The following is a 9,026-nucleotide window of genomic DNA, read 5'->3' as shown; positions in this document are numbered from 1 at the left end:
ACAGCTGTCCAGCTGTGTGTATGTATTACTCCTGCCGGGAGAATGAATAATAAGGGAAGGTGTTTTGTGGCTGGGCTCTAACATGCAACAGTGTTGGGGGCAGTTTACACATATTTCACAGGGGGGAACCTAAGGCATGGAGTGGAGAAGTGACTTGCCCAGTGTCACACAGCCAGTCAGTGGCAGAACTGGAACCCAGGAGTCCTGCATCCCACCCTCCACTACGCTAACCTCTAGTACCAATCTCCAGGGCCTCCTTCTGCAAAGTGGCATGAGCCTAGAGAACTTGCTCAGCAGAAAATGCTGTTACAATCCTTCCACAATGGCCTGATAACAAACTGGTTTCTGTTCCACGTTCTGTTTGCTTTCTCCTGATCAGATGGCTCTCGGGACGAAACCAACAGGCATTCCCATTGGCTCTGGGGCAGTGTGCGGCAAAGAGCTTCTCAAAAGTTTGGTGGTGAGCCTCTGTAGCTGCAAGTCTGACAAGAGGGGCGGGAGGCGGCATGACCTCTTTGTTACCCCCCAGAAGAAAGTGAGGCAAGGCTGACACCTGTTCAGACAAGTCAATCCCATTTACCAATTGTCTTGTATTTGCTCTGAAGGAGCACTGGTGATACTGCAGGCTAAGCTGGGTCAAAATCAGGTTACCGCCTCCTTTGGCACCACTTGCATTAGAGCCGTGATAGTGTGGCTCTGGTTTTGGATTTTATCTGAGAGCAGTTGCACGGGGTTTTCCCCCCCGTCAGTGAGTGAATAATAATTGGCATTTAGAACACTTATAATCCTTAGATCTTGTTTTATAGATAGGGGAACTGAGGCACAGAGCGGTGACGTGACTTGCCTGATGCGGCACAGCAGGTGGGCCAAAGGATTCTGGCCTCTTGACTCCCACTCTGGTGCCCCGTGTGCAGGAACTTGTTGTGGAGTTTCAGCCATTCCCTCGTGCTTGTTGGAACACCTCTGTCTGTGACCCACTGATCTTCTCTCCTCTGCGTGTGGCCCCACAGAAAGGCGGTACAGTTGCAGTGAACTCCTCTTCTATCCCCGTATCATTGTATCATTTCAGACCATCCCATCGTGCCGTAAAGACAAGTGGGACTGGTCCGGAACTTGTGCAAATCCGCATCATGCACTAAGGAGTCTGGTCCTGGGCTGAACTCTAGGACTGATGTTGTGCTGATTCACACAAGCTGAGGACCTGATCCAACCAGGTTTGGATTTGAAGCACCCGTCGAGAGGTGAAAGGATCCATAACCCATTGCCAATCCCTGAACCATCTCGTCCCTTTAGATTTTCATCCCAATTTAATTGTCCGTTTTTCATCCTCAGAGTTTCTTTGGGAACTTTCTTCTCGAAAACTACAGCAATCCACTCTGAGTTCTCAAGCAGATGCCAAAGACAAGAAGGAATAATGCCAGCTTATGTTCTGCTCTAACCATTAGGGATCTAGCTTTCAGCTGACAGCTCATCTATATTTAGCTATTTCAGCAACTCCAAAAATGTTTGGCACAGATAGATGTAAACTTAATAGTCCAGTTAAACAACAGCAAACTACTCTGGAACACGTAACTTTTCAAATCTTGTTCTACCAGTTCAGCTGGTTAGCCAAGAACTAAAGGCCCAATTCTTCTGGCATACTGAAGTCAATGGAGAATGCTGACATTTCAGTAACAGCAGGATTGGACCCTGTGGTAATATGTGGCTCTTCACTATGCATAAAGAAATACAGTGAGTTCCTTTCCATCTTGCTCCCAGAATGCTTTGCAGAAAAGCATCATGCATCGCTTGCAAACACTTTCTATCCCATGTTTTTAGGCAAGCCCTTCTGTCAGCATTGTTAATATGTGCTATCAGAGATACTTTATTATGAGATGGGTCAAAAGGGAAAGCATTGTTTCTCCTCTGTGGACAGCAAATATGCTCCGCTCTTTGAAGTCTTTGAGAAGATTTGCTTAGACTGATGTCAGAGTTTGACTGGTACACAGAAAGGAATTCAGAAATTGATTACATTTGTAGGCCCGTATGTTAGTACACATTGTTAGCTCCCATCTATCTGTATTGTGTTTGTGTCTCAAGATCAGATATGCGGCGACTGTAGAAGTCTTTACATTAGGCTGGTGGTGTCGCTTTTGAACCTATGCATTGTTTGTATATACTGTGTTCTGTGATTTATCTCATGCATTGACCAGACAGATGTCTTTGCAATAGTGTGGCAGCCTCAAAAACCTTGAGACGTGGCAGGACATGAATGAAAAAATGTTTGTAATCATAACGACAGTAATGAATTGAGAATATTTATACTAACATCTTACTTTTATATGGCACCATATTCATACCTAAGAACCTCAAAGTGCTCTACAGATGAATGAATACAGAATACTTCATCCACCAGTGAAATGCAGCCACCTCTGGGGAGAAATGTGACAATCATTTGAAAACACACAGCCATTTAGGGTTTAATTTAAATTGAAAATAAAAGGGGAATTCAGGTAGAAAAAGTTAATTAGAAGAGCTGAAATATAGCCAGGAAACCAGGTTTACCACCCTTCCTCTCCCTAAAAGACTGTTGCATGACTGCAAGTGATCAGGAATGAGGTTTTATATCGAACCCAGCAGTACAGAGCCCCCAACACCAACTAAACTGTACTGGTTTAGTACAGACATAGAGGGTAGAGTGGACTAAAGAAAAGCACTTCCTATGGAACCTAGTAAAGAAAGAGGTGCTGAGGCTCAAGTAATTAGTTGCTGGGGCTCAAGCAATTTTTTTATATTTATAACTGACATGCCAAGCCCAGAGGTGCCGGGGTTATGAACTGCCAAGCCTAGAGGGGCCGGGGCTCAGCGCTGGTGAGCCTTGGCGGTGGACCCAACTATTGTTAATAATTGGAGATCTCCCATCCCATCCACATGCAATATGACAGGATTGCAGCACACACGTTATATGGCTGTCGAATACATCCAATTGTACTAAATGGCATACAACATTTTTCCTGGCGGAGGTTCCCTTTGAATTCCCCCAGGGCTGGCTGTTGGCACAAACAAAGCAAGATGCCACAGGGAGCCCTGCTCCAAGGGACCCCAAGATTCCATGCTAATTCTGCAACTCGGGGCTTGTCAACCTCCCTCTCTGAAGGCATAACTAAAGTAGCAGATAACTCAAGGCTCCTTCCAGGATCTTCAAGGCCCACAAATTTTAAGACTGGCTCTGGATCCCCCCCTCAGGTTTCAGTAAGCCTTGACCCCTCCTCCCCCATCACCCACTGGTCAACATTTGAAATACTTCTTGTCAGCCTCCCCCCAATAATTAAAAGCATAGCTGAATATATTGTTTGCTTCTATAGTTACAGTCTCTGGTGCAATCGTGTCTCCTTCCCAACCACTGTTAAAATTGCTGTATTGTGTAGCTAATCACTGTGGAGTCCTGCTGGGTAAACCTTGTAAACCTTCCCTTGCTGGTGCTCGCTGTTTGCTCGGCAAAGACTCCTTGATTTACTCCCATGCAGCCACTTAAGATCCCTTGCTTACCTTCTCACCGGTGAACCATAGGAGATCCCCAACACAGATTAGACAGACAAGACAACGCTCTGTCTGCTTTAGGAGACAAACTGACAGAAGCTTCTTGAATTGAAACTGGTTTAATTGCGTATGTTCAAAATCAATGTTTGACAACATGAAGTGAGGCACCCGCTACATTACACAGGAGTTGGAGTTGGACTATTTACTACTGGGGCAAATAGATAAACAAGTAAATAAAAGCCACTGCTGAAGTGTCCAAAGATAAAGACCCATTGGGAGGCTCTGGGCTTCATCTATTCAAATGATACCCAGAGTCTGGTTGACCTCTGCTTTGTACCTTGTGTATTCATTTACTCCTATGCAAAGGGAGGGATATATTATTATTATTATTCATGTTTATTATAGTAGTGCCTAAGGACCAACCAAGAACAGGGCCCCCATTGTGCTAGGTATTGTACAAATACACAGTCGTAGAGAGTCCCTGCCCTGAAGAGGTTACAGACAAAATGGTAGTGTAACTTATGGCCACGCCGCACAAGGGAAAATGACTAAGGGGCAAGGGAGTGGAGAATCAGGCCCAAATTCACCACACATTCCCCTCAGTGAAATGCATTCCAAGGACAATTTGATAGTTATGCAAAAAGAGAGCGGCGGTGACCAACAGGAGTAAAGAAAGCAAGAAAGGGAAGAGCATAAGCAAGTGTTGTGGATTCCCTTCTTCAGAATATTTTGAAATCCTGGACAAACAGGGTGCACGGGTGTGATAAATGAAGGCAGGGCAGCTCCCTTTTTTGGACACCCAGCTAGCCAGTTAGCTGTAACACCCAGCTAGCCAGTTAGCTGTAAAATCCCTCTCGGTAGCTGTTCTCTGCTTTCTTTACCTGTAAGGGGTTAAAAAGCCTCCTTGCATAGGTACAAAAAAGAAAAAGAAAAAAAGGGGAGTGAGCACCTGACCAAAAGAGCCAATGGGAGGGCTAGAACTTTTTAAAATTGGAAAAAAACTTCCCTTTGTTGTCCGTTGTTCTCTCTGGGCTGCAGGGACATGGAGCGGCAATGCTATAAGCAGGAATGCTGTGTAAGGTTTGAACCAGGTATGAAAAATCATCTTCCATACCTAGAAGAATTCATTGAGACAGGGAATGTTTAGATAGACGTGATCAGGTTTATTTCTTAATTTTGGCTTGTGGATCGCCTCTGTGCTAACCCCAGATGCTTTTGTTTGCTTTTAACCTTTAAGCTGAACCCCAAGAAAGCTATTTTGGGTGCTTAATTTTTGGAATTGCTCTTTTAAAATCTAGCAAAAGCCTACATTCCAGATGTATTTTCTTTCTTTTTGTTTTAATAAAATTTACCTTTTTTAAGAACAGGATTTGGATTTTTGCGTCCTAAGAGGTTTGTGCATATGCTGTTTGATTAGCTGGTGGCAACAGCTAATTTCCTTTGTTTTCTTTTGCAGCTCTTCCCCAGAGCAGGGTGAAAGGGCTTGAGGGTACCCCACAGGAAGGAATTCCCAAGTGCTCTTTCCTGGGTTCACAAGGGATTTTTTGCATTTGGGTGGTGGCAGCGTTTACCAAGCCAAGGTCAGAGAAAAGCTGTAACCTTGTGAGTTTAATACCAAGGAGTGGCCAGTATTCATTTTTAGAATCTGTGCAGGCCCCCACCTTCTGCACTTGAAGTGCCAGAGTGGGGATTCAGCCTTGACAACAGGTTGCAACTGCCACCCAGCTGCTTTATTTGCCACTGTCATCAGCACTTACGCAGCAGATTCCTTGGGATCTCAGTGAACTGGGAAACATTGCAGGGCTCTCACATTATTAAACAACTAAACAATCACACTGCCCTTAGGTGGGACGCTGTCTGGCAGTATAGGGAAAAAGATGTGCAAGTTAGGTAGTTTATAATAATCAGCCAAATCCTGTAGCCCAGACGCTCACAAAGCTCTAACTCATTCCCCACTCCAGCAAGGTACCAAAGCTTTTGTGTAGTTGTAGGCATGCAGATAGTCCCACAGATGTCAATAGGATACTAACATGCTTCAGGTTAGACACAGGCTTAGGCATCTTACTGAATCAGGGACTATGTTAATTGAGCTGATCCTACAAAGTGCTGAGCATCTTCAGCTCCCATAGGTCCATCCTAAAAGTTGGAGGTGCTCAGTGCAGGTGCCAGGAGGGTCTCTATGTGTGCAGCAGCTTCCAGGATTGGGGCCTTCACTAAGGGCTTATCTACATTTACCGCGGGGGGGGGGGGCGGGGGGGAGATTGACGTGTGGCAATCGTTGCATCGGCGATCGATTTAGACGGTCTAGTGAACACCCGCTAAATCGACAGTAGATCCCGTCGACTCCTGTACTCCACCTGAAGCGCAAGGGGAGTCGACGGGAGAGCATCTCCCATCAACATAGGGTAGTGTGGATCCCATGGTAAGTAAATCTAAGTACGTCAACTTCAGCTGCATTATTCATGTAACTGAAGTTGCATAACTTAGATTGATCTCCACCCGTAGCGTAGACAAGCCCTAAGAATTTTACAGAAGGTCTGAGGACCTGATTCAGCAAAATATCCTTATGCAGCAAAGCACTTAATCAAGACTTAATCTCAGATCTTCAGAGGCCATTGGGATTAGGGTTGAGAGAGCTCTGTGGTGGTTTGAACCCTATTACTAAGTATTATTGTTATACTTACTAATTATTTGTATTACCATAGCACTTAGGTGCCCTGGTCATGGACTAGGAGTAGTTTGAGGTTTCATTTGATCTTTTTTTAAATGTTAATTAGTTTTTCACCATTAATTTAAGGAAACTGTCAGATATAAAAAACAAATAAATTATTCCTAATAAAGATATGGCCAAACTCAAGAACTTGGCTCTAAATCCAGGCTGAGATCTGAATTCACAGCTTGAACCCATCTCTGTATTAGCTTACCGGATCCAAAGATGCGGAAGTTTAGCAAAATCAACATCTGAAATTCAAACACCACAGTTTGGAAGTGTCAGAAACTGAGGTTTTGATTCTGCCCATTCACAGAATTATGATTGCAGTAGAAAGGTATAACAAAGAGTTGATGCACAAACAGGAAGAAATATTCTTATGGAGAGATTATGAGAAGAAATTTCAAAAAAACAAAGACTGAAAAAACCAAAGTAATAGCAGTTTGATAGAGAAATGATGGAGGGAAGGAGACAAAGTGTAGTGTGGCTCTAAATTGTGATTTTGATACCATGGTAATGGATAATTTAGAAAGGCCTAGAATAGATGGAAATTTGGTTGTGAATCCAGATCCTGAGTTTGGATTGAGGTGTTGGTTCAGACCCACCACTAATTTCTAATGAAATGGAAGCCTGTGCTGTGCAAACAGTAAAGGTCCTTGTCTGAAATAAAGTCTTGTCCTGCTTCTGGGAAGAACAAGGAAACCATTTTTTTAAAGAAACATGCAACAGCCCAGAATTCATGTTTATCCAGATCCACACAAAACTTGAACCACAAAAGTTTTGCATTCTGCTATATACCAATAAAATTTTATTTTCAGGTGCTTTTAAATTTGGCAAAATTAGTTCTCCCCTCCTTAATTTAGATGTTCCAAAAATGGATCCTTATTAAAACTGAACCCCAATTACCCAACTGTTCCTCTTTTCAAGTAATAACAGGGATCATTTGTCTTCGTCAACTGAACAGAGACCAGCTATCACCTACTGTCTCCCCCTTAAGAAGAATGCATTTGCCTTAGAAAGAAGGCGATGTCCTTAAAAACTTTTCAAGGGCTTCTTGAATAGGGGATCAAAGGTCCCACAGGGCTGGAAGCTGTTTTTGCTGAGCAAAATGTGGGTTAAAAAGAAAAGTAAAAGTTTTTTTGCAGTGATGGGGATTACAACACCCTTGGGAAGGATAGGAACGTGAGGTCAAGAAGTTGTGACCAGGTTAGCAACACAGGGAACAGAAGGAGAAGACAAAAGCACAGAAAGTGTAAATGGACAGATGAATGCAGAAGCATGTTTCCTTGCTGAAAGAGAATAGGTACTACATCAATTCATACTGAGAGCTAAAGGACTGAGTGCCTGTTAATGGATCGGGTGACACAGCGGGGATCAGAGGTCATGAGTGCACTCAGATAGGCTAATTGGCTGTTATGTGCATATTAGCAATAATAATTTAGTATGATACTAAGGGGGAAACTGATAGTTAAGAGGTTTACTTACAAAAATAGTAACATTACTCACATCATATAACAACTAAAACTGTGTAAATAATAATAATAATTCTTTGAACTTATCCAGAACCTTTCATCTGAGGATCGCAAAGTGCTTTACAGAAATATTGTCCCCACTGTATAGATGATGAAGTAGAATTAAGATCCTTTATTTGTCCTTTAAATCCTATCTATATTTCTATAGTTAGCTGCTACATATGAGAATATAGGGCCTGAGCCAAAGCCCATCAAAGTCAGTGAACCACTTCCCATTGACTTGGTGGGCTTTGGATCAGGCACATGGATATCAATTATTGACCAAATGATGTCCCCAATTAAGCAGGGTATGGAAGCATATGCCTGACATTCTGCATGTGCTTAGATCTGAATGAATATGAGTATACATGTGATTAAAGTTAGGCACGTGCTTAAGCCATCTGTTGAAAAAGGGCCTTTACTAGGAGTGTCCTGAGACCTCACACTTAACAGCCAGAGCAGAGTGTAAAAGTTGGCTGTCAACCAGATCCAGCAGTAGGAGTTACTCTGCAAACCCTTTGGGGTAGAAGCTGCTAGCGAGGGTGGCATTTCAAGGTAGGGGCTCTGTGCCAAGAAACATGGTCTGCACATTTTTGGAGGTACATCCTCTGAATTAGCTATGGCCTTATGCACAGCCCCTCTTGACTGTTATTCCTGTTCCTGACAGGACTGATTTGTGCAGGGTGTTAAGCCTGGGACTGCCGGCAGCTAGAACACAGGTGCGTATTTATGCAGCTTTTTAAGTGCCCACATTTGGGGATTGTTTTACATAGTCCCAGAGTCTGTCAATGTACTGTGTATTTTGTTAGTACAGCTTCTAACTGTCTTATTCTAATTACTGAAGTTGCACTTTTTTCATAAGGAAAACAAATAAAGATAAAATCATAAAGATTTGGGGCCAAATCCAGATCCTGTTTTAGTCCACAGAAATTTTGTGATTGATTTCAGTCCGTGCATGGTTAGTATCAGTATCAGAACAGGCATTAGTCTTATTATAGTCTTTTGTTTTATTTATATACCAGACCTTCAGGGGACCTGAACTTAGCAAGTGTAAAGGCAAATGCAAGGGGTTAAGACATCTTAAAGTTAATAAGAGGTTTCAGAGTAACAGCCGCGTTAGTCTGTATTCGCAAAAAGAAAAGGAGTACTTGTGGCACCTTAGAGACTAACCAATTTATTTGAGCATAAGCTTTCGTGAGCTACAGTAGCTCACTAAGCTGTAGCTCACGAAAGCTTATGCTCAAATAAATTGGTTAGTCTCTAAGGTGCCACAGGTACTCCTTTTC

The sequence above is a fragment of the Eretmochelys imbricata genome, chromosome 17, assembly GCF_965152235.1.
Source record: "Eretmochelys imbricata isolate rEreImb1 chromosome 17, rEreImb1.hap1, whole genome shotgun sequence".
Classification (NCBI taxonomy): Eukaryota; Metazoa; Chordata; order Testudines; family Cheloniidae; genus Eretmochelys; species Eretmochelys imbricata.
Note: the sequence above shows the minus strand (reverse complement) of the source record.